Genomic DNA, 12,416 nt, shown 5'->3' with positions numbered 1-12,416 from the left:
TTTTTTCTATTTTCTTCCCTTTCTGATCCTTTATCCCACTTTCCTTTTCTTCCTCCTCCTTCTCCCTCTTCTTTGTCAAATAGAGGATTGAGTTATTATCACTGATCCATATAAAGTCCCTCTCTCATTTAACTCCCACCCCCCATTTCTATTCCCCGACTTCCCATGTGCAACCTTCCTAATATGTTTGATACGCATCTTTTTGTTTGTATGTATTTTTAGAAAATGTTTATTGTTTTTGTATGCAAAAATTAATAAAAAAAAAAAAAAAAAAAAAACAAATCCTTTCCGTTGCAAGTAATATCCTCTCAAGGCCAGGAATTCTGTAAGTGGATAGCCTTCCTAAAAAAAATTTCTGGTGGGGCAAAGTGGCTCATGCCTGTAATCCCAGCAATTTGGGAGGCCAAGGCGGGTGGATGATGAAGTCAGGATTACCAGACAAGCCTGGCCAACATAGTGAAACCCTGTCTTGGCCGGGCACAGTGGCTCACGCCTGTAATCCCAGCACTTTGGGAGGCCGAGGTGGGTGGATCATGAGGTCAAGAGATCGAGACCATCCTGGCTAACACGGTGAAACCCTGTCTCTACTAAAAGTACAAAAAATTAGCCGGGCGTGGTGGCAGGCGCCTATTGTCCCAGCTACTTGGGAGGCTGAGGCAAGAGAATGGCGTGAACCCAGGAGGTGGAGCTTGCAGTGAGCCAAGATTGTGCCACTGCACTCCACTCCAGCCTGGGCAACAGAGCGAGACTCCGTCTCAAAAAAAAAAAAAAAAAAAAAAAAAAGAAACCCCATCTCTACTAAAAATACAAAAAAATTAACCGGGCATGGTGACTCGCGCCTGTAGTCCCAGCTACTCAGGAGACTGAGGCAAGTGAATCACTTGAACCCAAGAGGCGGAGGTGGCGGTGAGCCGAGATTGCTCCACTGCACTCCAATCTGGGCACAGAGCAAGACTGTGTCTCAAAAACAAAAACAACAACAAAAAATTCCTGGCCTGGCGTAGTGGTTCATGCCTGTAATCCCAGCACTTTGGGAGGCTGAGGCAGGAGGATCACCTGAGTTCAGCAGTTCCAGACCAGCCTGGCCAACATGGTGAAATCCCATCTCTATTAAAAATACAAAATTAGCCTGGTGTAGTGGCAGGCGCCTGTAATCCCAGGTACTCAGGAGACTGAGGCAGGAGAATCGCTTGAACCCAGGAGGCAAGAGGCTGCAGTGAGCTGAGATTACAGCATTGTACTCCAGCCTAGATCATGCCATTGCACTACAGCCTGGGCGACAAGAGTAAAAACTCTGTCACACACACAAAAAAAAATTCCTGTGGGGAAGGCCTTCTACATAAAGGTCATCAACTTGAGACTGGAAAAAAGGGGTGGACCTTTGGCTTTTACAGCTTGAGCTATAAAGACAAAAAGAAAAAAGGGTATCATTTAAACACAATATGTAGAAAAGAATAATTATTGAATCTGTATTGCTCTTTAATTTTTATAATTTGATCTTTACTTCTGTTATTGTAATTGAGTCCAAAGAAAAATATTATGAGTAAAATAAAAAAACCATCAAAAATGCTAATGTTCTGTTCATCAAAGTCTGCAGTGAAATATCCCATTACAGATAGGTGCAGTGACTCACACCTGTAATCCCAGCACTTTGGGAGGCCAAGAAACGTGAATCAACTGAGGTTGGGAGTTCGAGACCAGCCTGGCAAACGTGGTGAATCCACGTCTCTACTAAAAATAAAAACGTAGCCAGGCAAGGTGGCAGGCGCCTGTAATCCCAGCTATTCGGGAGGCTGAGGCAGGAGAATTGCTTGAATCCAGAAGGCAGAGGCTGCAGTGAGCTGAGTTCACAGCATTGTACTCTAGCCTAGGCAACAAGAGCAAAACTCCATCTCAAAAAAAAAAAAAAGTACGAGAATTGTGGAGCTGTTGGAGCTGAGTCCTACTCATTGTATTTACTTTCCTAAAATAAAACAACATTATAAAAAACATATGACCGGGCACAGTGGCTCACGCCTGTAATCCCAACACTTTGGGAGGCCAAGGTGGGCAGCTCACCTGAGGTCAGGAGTTTGAGACCAGCCTGGCCAACATGGTGAAACCCCAACTCTACTACAAATACAAAATTAGGCAGACCTGGTGGCAGGTGCCTGTGATGCCAGCTACTTGGGAGGCTGAGGCAGGGAGAATTGCCTGAACCTGGGAGATGGATGTTGCAGTGAGCTGAGATCACGCCACTGCACTCCAGCGTGGACGACAGAGCAAGACTCAATCTCAAAAAAAAAGAAAAGAAAAGAAAAGCTAGCAGGTGCCATTTGCTATGAGGAGACTAGGGATATGATCTTGCTGCAATCCTTCCATTTTAGTAAATCTAAACAGTGTGATTCCATTCTGTTTTGTCCCCACTTCACTCCAGAGGCAAAACAAGTAAGAAAACCAATTCTATTTCTATTTCTTTCAAAACACATCTAAACAATTAAGAGATGATATGCATGGAAACGTTCTTGTGTCCTGGGTATCACAGACATTTCATGAATGCTTGTTCAGGTGACTGGTGTAGACTTCAATAATAACCTGTTCAATGTATTATGCCAGATAAATCTTGCATCTCAAAAGTAGGCCAAATTTTGTTCTTTTAGTTCTGTCTACCCATAAATGTAATATTTACATGTATTTATAATGGGTTAAAAAAAGAAAATGAGTTCACTGTTTTAGAGAGTATTATAATTTTGACAAATGAGGCTGGGCAGGGTAGCTCTGGCCTGTAATCCCAGCACTTTGGGAGGCTGAGATGAGTGGATCATCTGAGGTTGGGAGTTTCCGACTAGCCTGACAAACATAGAGAAACCCCACCTCTATTAAAAATACAAAATTATCCAGGTGTGGTAGCGCATGCCTGTAATCTCAGCTACTCAGTAAGCTGAGGCAGGAGAATTGCTTGAACCCAGGAGGCAGAGGTTGCGGTGAGCCTAGATCACGCCATTGCACTCTAGCCTGGGCAACAAGAGCAAAACTCCATCTCAAAAATAAAAAAAAAAAATCAAAAAAAAAAAAAGAATTTTGACAACATGAATTTTCCTGTCCTGGAACATAATTAATAGTTACAGGCATATCATTTCATGTGGAAGGTACCATTTTAAAAAAACAATGTCAAGCATGAAATAATTATTGCACATAATCTTTTTTTTTTTTTTTTTTTGAGATGGAGTCTCACTCTGTCGCCCAGATTGGAGTGCAGTGGCGGGATCTCGGCTCACTGCAAGCTCCGCCTCCCAGGTTCATGCCATTCTCCTGCCTCAGCCTCCTGAGTTGCTGGGACTACAGGCGCCTACCACCATGCCCGTTTAAGTTTTTGTATTTTTAGTAGAGATGGGGTTTCATCCTGTTAGGATGGTCTCGATCTCCTGACCTCATGATCCACCCACCTCAGCCTCCCAGAGTGCTGGGATTACAGGTGTGAGCCACCACGGCCGGCCCACACATAATCTTCTAATCTGACTTAAGACTGAAGACCTACCTCTTGAAGCTGGTTTATCAAGCTGTAAATCTTCATGTCTTAAATTCATAAGTTCATGTCTGAAAGGTGAGACTACTTAATATTCACTAGGCAATATTCAGCAAAGTAACATCCACTAGTACGTATTTAACATTGAATCACCACGGGTGGTTTTGAAAAGACAGGCTGGGCACAATCGCTCACACCTGTAATCCCAGCACTTTGGGAGGCCGAGACTGGCAGATCACAAGGTCAGGAGTTCTAGACCAGCCTGGCCAACATGGTAAAACACTGTCTCTACTAAAAATACAAAAATGAGCTGTGCGTGGTGGCAGATGCCTGTAATCCCAACTACTCGGGAGGCTGAAGCAAGAGAATTGCTTGAACCCAGGAGGTGGAGGCTGCAGTGAGCCAAGGTCATGCCACTGCACTCCAACCTGGGTGACAGAGCAAGACTCCATCTCGGGGAAAAAAAAAAAAATTAAGAAAAGACAATCTGGATGCTTGAGCGCAACTAAACCTTCATTTGAGGTTTCTACAGAGTAACAAAACAAAATAGTAATTGTAAACTGTCTCATAAGGTGATTCATGGAGCATGTGTCCTCACAAGTGACCTACTTTACAACCTACAGGTCTTTGAAGCAGATTACAAAAATCTTAAGTGGGATCCTTTAATATCACATTGCATTCAAGACTATCTTCCTCTACACATATAGAAAAACAATCATATATTCCCATATATGCTATAAAAATCTCAGGCCTAAAAGCAAGACATGGATACTATTATTTTTAGCAATAAGTAGCAGAAAATTGTGAAAGAAAATGTCAGTTGCATGCCAGTCAGGTGCAGGCAGTGTTCATGTTTCAAAAGGTAACACTGGCATGACTGACTCAATGTTGGACCCAGACAAATTAAAAAGTGGTAGATAAAAATACATATAATACACCGGGCACGGTGGCTCAAGTCTGTAATCCCAGCACTTTGGGAGTCCGAGGCGGGCGGATCACAAGACCAGCCTGGCCAATAATGGTAAAACCCCATCTCTGCTAAAAATACAAAAATCAGCTGGGCATGCTGGTAGGCACCTGTACTCCCAGCTACTCGGGAGGCTGAGGCAGAATTGCTTAAAGCTGGGAGGTGCAGGTTGCAGTGAGCCGAGATTGTGCCACTGCCCTCCAGCCTGGGCGACAGAGCAAGACTGTCTCAAAACAACAACAACAAAAAACATAAAATAACTCAAACAAATATAACCCTAGTGGTGAATGAATATTTGTCAACAATAACAAAGATATATTACTAAGAACAGAGATAGGAGTCCAACAAGAACCCAAGAGTCTTACTTTTTAATCACAAAACGAATCCTTTCCTTTGCAAGGAATTCCATAAGTAGATAGCCTTCTTAAAAAAGATTCCTGGTGGGGTGAGGTGGTTCATGCCTCTAATCCCAGCACTTTGGGAGGCTGAAGCGGGAGGATCACCTGAGGTCAGGAGTTTGAGACCCACCTGGCCAACATGGTGAAACCCCAACTCTACTAAAAATACAAAAATTAGGCGGCCATGGTGGTGGGTGCCTGTAATCACAGCTACTCAGGAGGCTGAGCTAGGAGAATTGCTTGAACCTGGGAGGCAGATGTTGCAGTGAGCCGAGATCACACCACTGCACTCCACTGTGGGCAATAAGAGCGAAACTCTAGCTCAAAAAAAAAAAAAAAGAGAAATATCCCATTGCTTTAAGGCAATGTAGACACAGCCAGACTTTCTACAAAAATCTGAACCACATTATAAAGCCAAAAAAAATCACCATCTAATTTTATTTAATACATACAATACTAAATGGAAGAGGTAATATTTTCAAAACATAAACATTAGTGTAACCTTATTGGACTTTTACAAATAATTTTTTAAATAACAGAAGTAGAAGATTCTTGTGAACTGCAACATTTCAGCAAGCATTTATTTACTCAGGATTAAAATAATACAACAGCTATAAAAAGTCAAGAGCTGGCCAGGCGTGGTGGCTCACGACCGTAACCCCAGCACTTTGTGAGGCCGAGGAAGGTTGATCACCTGAGGTCACGAGTTCCAGACCAGCATGGCCAACATGGTGAAACTCCGTATCTACTAAAAATACAAAAATTAGCAGGGCGAGGTGGCACTCGCCTGTAGTTCCAGCTACTAGGGAGGCTGAGGTGAGAGGATCGCTTGAACCTGAGAGGTGGAGGTTGCAGCGAGCTAAGATGGTGCCACTGCACTCCAGCCTGGGTGACAGAGCAAGACTCTCTCTCAAAGAAAAAAAAAGTCAAGAGCATAGGAAGTATTAAAATCAAACATAATCAACAGTCTCCCATCAGAACAGCTCCATTTTTTTGCTATCATTATGTGTTCATGTCTATTTGCTAAACATTGATATCTGTACTAAAGTTTCAAGTGTACCATATAACACATTAGTGCTGACTTAGGTTTAATATCCTTTGCTGTACACTAAACTTCAGTACTATACTTATATATCACAACAAAACTATCTTTCCCTAAGGTAATTACCATTAATATTGCATTAAAATTATGAAATGTGAAGACTGTTTTTATAATTTCACAACAGCTGAACATTATTGTCTTTAAACAAAATAATCTAATAAATCACCATCACAACAAAAGCCCCACAACATAATCTGTATCACCTTATAAAAAGCACTGACATTTATAAAATTGTCATAGTCAATTAATAAAACTATAACAGCAAATTATTTTTACTCAGAATAGTACTAAACTAACAATATAATAAAAACATAGGCCAGGTGTGGTGGCTCACGCCTGTAATCCCAGCACTTTGGGAGGCAGGTGGATCACTTGAGGTCAGGAGTTCGAGAACAGCCTGGCCTGCAAGACAAAACTCTGTCTCTACTAAAAATACAAAAATTAGCTGGGTGTGGTGGTGCACGCCTGTAATCCCAGCTACTTGGGAGGCTGAGGCAGCAGAATTTCTTGAACCCAGGAGGCAGAGGTTGCAGTGAGCCCAGATAGTACCACTGCACTCCAGCCTGGCTGACAGAGCAAGATTCTGTCTCAATCAATCAACCAATAAAAACATAAGAAGGAAACATTTACTATGTATTTATAAGCCCAGTATTATGTAAAGCACTTTACTATCTTATCAAATCTTCGGGATAGATATTCAGTTCTCATGAACACAAAAGGATATTAAGGCTCAGAAAGGAGAAGAGATGTGGCCAGGCTGTGTCCCCAGAGCCTATGGTGTTACCACTAGGTTACAGTGCTTCCAAATAGCACGTTATGAGGTTTTTGCTTTAAAATGAACCAATAAAAAACAAAGGCAAAAAAGGCGTACGCTATTAAAAAGTGGAAGAAACACTAAAAGAACCTTGAGCTCATAACTAAAAATATTATGGAAGTTATTGAATTCATTAGTAAATTTACTCTAATTCTAGACTTTCATTGAGGGGTAGGTTATATTACTCATGACGAAGAAAAAATGTTCAAGTATATTAACATAAACACCATCAATATGGTTTATCACGTTTAAATGTTCACTTAAAGCACTTCAGTTAAAATTCTGCATGTCATACAATTCTATAGCTTGCTAGTAGATTGCAAAATAAATAGTCATCCAAATAAAAACGGCAAAACACATGATTTTTTCCACTGGTTGTTGCTATTTTTAGGTGAGCATTTACTATATACCATCAGAGAGATGATAACAAATTGCTAATTTCTTTCATCATTATATAAAGGTGGCTTTAGAATAGAATAGGATAAGGGAAAAGAAGAATTTGAAATCTAACGTCAACTCAGCAATGCATCAAGATAAAAGTAGAAATAATAGGGGCATCTTGGTGAATACTGAATTTTTTTTCAGAGAGAATTTTGCTCTTGTTGCCCAGGCTAGAGTGCAGTGGCACCATCTTGCCTCACTGCAACCTCTGCCTCCCGGGTTCAAGCAATGCTCCTGCCTCGGCCTCCCAAGTAGCTGGGACTAAAGGCATGCGCCACCACGCCTGGATAATTTTGCATTTTCAGTAGGTCAGACTGGTCTCGAACTCCCACCTCAGGTGATCTGCCTGCCTCGGTCTCCCAAAGTGCTGGGATTACAGGTGTGAGCCACTGTGCCCGGCCGAATAACGAATTTAACATAGCAGATTGAGAGAAACAATTAGTTTAAAAAAATATTATTTGGCTGGGCATGGTGGCTCACGCCTATAATCCCAGCACTTTAGGAGGCTGAGGTGGGTGGATCACAAGGTCTAGAGTTCAAGACCAGCCTGGCCAAGATCATGAAACCTTGTCTCACCTAAAAATACAAAAATTAGTGGGGCATGGTGGCGGGCGCCTATAATCCCACCTGCTAGGTAGGCTGAGGCAGAGAATTGCTTGAACCTGGCAGACGGAGGTTGCAGTGAACTGAGATCACGCCACTGCACTCCAGCCACAGTGACAGAGCGAGACTCCATCTCAAAAAAAAAAAAAAAAATATATATATATATATATATATATATATATATACACGTATATATAGAGAATATATGTATACACGTATATATAGAGAATATATACATACACGTATATATAGAGTATATATATGTATATATAGTATAGATACACACGTATATAGTATATATACACACCTATATAGTGTATATACACACGTATATATACAGTGTATATACACACGTATATATATAGTGTATATACACACGTATATATAGTATATATACACACATGTATATATAGTGTATATACACACACGTATATATAGTATATATACACACACATATATATAGTGTATATACACACATGTATATATATATAGTATATACATACACTATATATAGTATATGTGTGTGTGTATATATATATATTTTTTTCTGTCAAATCCCTAAGATCCAGGGCTTTGCAATACATATGTAAATAAATCCCAAATATCCACACTGAAAGTATAAAAGAAATGCTATTTGAGAATTAGAGAAATACAACTTTTCCTTAGCTTTCTAGTAATCTAGAAACAAAGGAAGTTTCTAATATTTAGACAGACACTACAAAGTACCTTATAAGGAAAGACATGTAAGGATGGCATGACTCACCAGCAGCCCTGGGCTTGTCCACAGTACCCCCATGATGAAACTGCAACTCCATTGTGTAAATGCTCATGAACAAACTATTACAGGACTTTTCGAGTTTAGACACACCATATTTTCTTTCAGACAATTCTTCAACTTGTTTACGTAGATCAGTGATACGATTATTCCATTTCTCTGAAAACTGACCAAAAGTTGATTCTCCATAATACATTCCTATATCAGAGCAGCAACAACATATAATGAGATATTTCCTGTATTTTACATCCTAACAGACCATATCATTTTACTGCTTTCAAAAAAAATTTTCCCCTTTGTGGTGGTTCTTAGAATTAGTTTAATGGGAGACTATAAGAGAAGTTTTAAAGTTTAGTACCTCTTTTTAGCCTTTTAATTTATGAAAAGCAGGAGGGCAGAAAAGATCAATCAAATTAAACATGACAATAGGGAGGCCACAATGAGGACGTCTCCAGGGGTCTTTTAGCAAACTTCCTAAAACATGTCTCAGCTGTGTGGAAATAAGATTTTACAGTGGCGGTGGTGCAGGCCTGTAATCCTAGCACTTCGGGAGCAGAGGCAGGGCAGATCGCTTTGAGCCAAGGGCAACAGGCAGGGGGAAAACCCCCTGCCCTCCCCCACCCCCCAGTCCCACCCCTGTCTCTACCAAAAATACAAAACTTAGCCAGGCGTAGTGGCAGGCGCCCGCAGTCTCAGCTACTCGGGAGGCTGAGGCAGGAGAATTCCTTGAACCCAGGAGGCAGATGTTGCAGTGGGCTGAGACTGCGCCACTGCCAGCCTGGATGATAGAACAAGACTCCGTCTCAACAAAGAAAAAACAAAAACACAAGGTTAAGAGGAACCCCAGACCTGACAGATACAAGTTTAACAGGGGCCCCAAAGCAAAAAATCCCAACTCTTTTTCTCCCAATCATTGAAACACCAGGAGGGTGTAATAGTTTTGCAGCCTAGCTGTAGTAGGCTGATGCCCCCAAGATGCCCACATCATAATCCCCAGAACCGGTGAACATGACCCTATATGGCAAAAGGGGCTTTGCAAGTATAATGAAGTTAAGAGTCTTTGGCCAGCTTGTCCCCGCAGGGTTTATGTACTCACCTGGATCCTTATAAGAGCAGAGCAGGTGATGGAGAATGGTGAGAGGTATAGTGATGAAAGCAGGAAACTCAAGTCATTCGAGAAGGGCAGCACAAGCTGAGGAGTACAGGCCGCCTCCAAGGGCCAGGAAACAGATTCTCCCACGCAACCTGGTAAGGCACTGACTCTGCTCCCATCTTGACTCAGTGGGACTGACTTTAGAATTCTGGCCTTCAGAACTGTAAGGGAATATCTCTGTGCTGTTTTAAGCGGCTAAGTGTGTAGTAATCTGTTGCAGCAGCAACAAGGAACTAGTATCGTAGTGAAGCCTCAAAATTCACCTGAAGGGGCCAGGCGCAGTGGCTCATGTCTGTCATCCCAGCACTTTGGGAAGCCGAGGTGGGCAGATCACTTCAGGTCAGGAGTTCCAGACCAGCCTGGCCAACATGGTGAAACCCCGTCTCTACAAAAAATACAAAAATTAGCCAGGTGTGGTGGTGCATGCCTGTAATCTCAGCTACTCAGGAGGCTGCGACATGGGAATTGCTTGAACCCGGTGGGGGCGGGCAAAGGTTGCAGTGAGCAGAGATTGCACCACTGCCCTCCAGCCTGGGTGACAGAGTGAGACTGCGTTAAAAAAAAAAAAAAACAAATCCACCTGAAGAAGGTTTCCAGTTCTGCCAGCAGTCCCCCACCCAACCCCCAGAAGCAGACATTCCTTTGCTGTGGGCCATGGACAGGCAGAAGGAAGCGCCTCATGGCAGAGGCCTACCCAGGAGAAACCCAAGGGAAGGCACTGCCGGGCCAGCCCCTCTGCCAAGGCCATTTTCTTTTTTCTTTTTTTTTTTTTTTTTGAGACACAGTTTCACTCTGTCTCCCAGGCTGGAGTGCAGTGGCAACGATCTCGGCTCACTTCAACCTCTAACTCTCCAGTTCAAACCATTCTCCTGCCTCAGCCTCCCGAATAGCAGGGATTATAGGAGTGTAGCATACCTAGCTAAGTTTTTTATTTTTAGTAGAGATACGGTTTTGCCATGTTGCCTAGGCTGGACTCGAACTCCTGGCCTCAAGTGATCCACCTGTCTCAGCCTCCCAAAGTGCTGGGATTACAGGCATGAGCCACTGCACCCAGCACTCGTCAAGGTCTTTGATGGCAGGTTTTTCCAGGTGATCAGTCCTTGTCTAGTCTGGCTCTGTCACACTCTCCCTCTCACCAAGTTCGAACCCCTAGCTAGTTTTCAGAAGAGGAGAGGGTGTACCCACCAAGTTCGAACCCCTAGCTAGTTTTCAGAGGAGGAGAGTGTGTACCCCAATCCCAGCTTGGTATGGTTCAGATCTGTATTTAACTCATGAAGCCTGGCTGCTCCCCAGGCCCTGGAGAAAAAAAGGGTCTCACTGTAGGTATGATACAGGACAGGCCTGTGCCCAGGACCGTGTAACAGGGAAGCCCAGTGTCCCACGAGGTTGGCAGGGCTGGGGAAGGGAAAGTGTTATGGTAGCCCCAAGTCTAAAAAGAGGCAGCAGAGGGAGCAGGACAGTGCTCCCATGGAACTCCTGCCGCTGCCTGAGTGAGGTGAGGGCAGAGTGCACCCACCCACTGACGTCGGGGGCAGAGAGGCGCGCTTCCAGCGCGGCTTTTCCCGCTTTTTGCCATGTTACTCTGATTCCCTCCAGGTGAGCCCGCCCATTTTGGGCCCAGAGTTGCCGCTAGGGCCTGTACCCAAATGCAGCCCCCCATGGCCATGGCCCCAGGAGTGGGGCAGAGCTGGGAGGAGTCCTGGACAGAGGAGTCGCAGGGGCAGGAGGGAATGGGCCTCAAACTCCAGGAGGGGGCCCTTCTCATGGGTCCTGTTTTCTGGCCTCTCCTCGCTTACCCCTGGGCTGATCACCCTGGGAAGAACTGAGCCAACGTTTCTCACCCTCAAGTCCGAGGGGCTCAATTACCAGGCCCTTAGGGAGGTGTCAGCCCCCTGAAACGATGCAAGGTGCCCGGCCTAATTTTTATATTTTTAGTAGAGATGGGGTTTCACCATGTTGGCCAGGTTGGTCTTGAGTTCCTGACTTCAAGTGATCGGCCTGCCGAGGGCACCCAAAATGCTGGCATTACAGGCGTGAGCGAACGCGCTCGGCCAGGCCTATTTATTTAAGCCTATACATTTTGCACTTGTTAAAAATATTTGAACATACAATTCTGTTTTCTTTAAGCAGTCCCTCCCTGTTGCACATTTGGATAGTTTTTTTACTTTTTTAGACAGGTTTACCTCAGTCTCGCAGGCTGGAGTGCTGTGATGGGATCATAGCTCATTGCAGCCTTGAACCTTGGGGTTCAAGTATCTGGGAAGCTGAGGTGGGACTACAGAGATGGGGTCGCGCCATGTTGCCCAGGCTGCTCTTTAACTCCTGGACTGAAGGGGTCCTTCCACCTCGGCGCCCGGATATAGTTTTCTAGTTTTGACCCACAGAAACACCGTGCTGGGTCAGTTTGTCAACTATCCTTCTCCAGCCAGCAACACACAGAACATGGCGGGGAAGTCGCGGAAGTCGCGGTTACCAGGCACCACTCTGAAGACAAAACAGCCCAGCTCCAGGTACTGTAGCGTCACTGTGATGTCGCGGAAGGCTTGGCGCTACTACGTCTCCGAGGGCCCGCGCCTGTGACGTCAGCTAAGGTGCGCCCCAGTGACGTCGGAGACCCGCCCTTTACGTGGAACCAATCGGAACTCGAGGAGCGGCTGC

The 12,416-nt window shown here is 44.0% G+C and overlaps 1 long non-coding RNA gene across 1 annotated transcript in view; it reads right to left on the bottom strand.

Annotated features, from left to right (window-relative positions):
- Nucleotides 1-12,322, bottom strand: part of LOC129489838 (uncharacterized) — a 59,467-nt gene extending 47,145 nt beyond the window's left edge. Inside the window, exons 1-3 of the long non-coding RNA XR_010122609.1 lie at nucleotides 11,942-12,322; nucleotides 9,702-10,143; nucleotides 8,594-8,803 (exon numbers count right to left, since the gene is read on the bottom strand). This is a non-coding gene — a long non-coding RNA (uncharacterized lncRNA). The remainder of the gene's footprint in view (nucleotides 1-8,593; nucleotides 8,804-9,701; nucleotides 10,144-11,941) is intronic.
- Nucleotides 12,323-12,416: the final 94 nt, after the last annotated feature.

This window comes from Symphalangus syndactylus, chromosome 9 (assembly GCF_028878055.3).
Source record: "Symphalangus syndactylus isolate Jambi chromosome 9, NHGRI_mSymSyn1-v2.1_pri, whole genome shotgun sequence".
Taxonomy (NCBI): Eukaryota; Metazoa; Chordata; class Mammalia; order Primates; family Hylobatidae; genus Symphalangus; species Symphalangus syndactylus.
The sequence above is the reverse complement of the archived record's forward strand: the minus strand, read 5'-3'. Positions and strand labels throughout refer to the sequence as shown.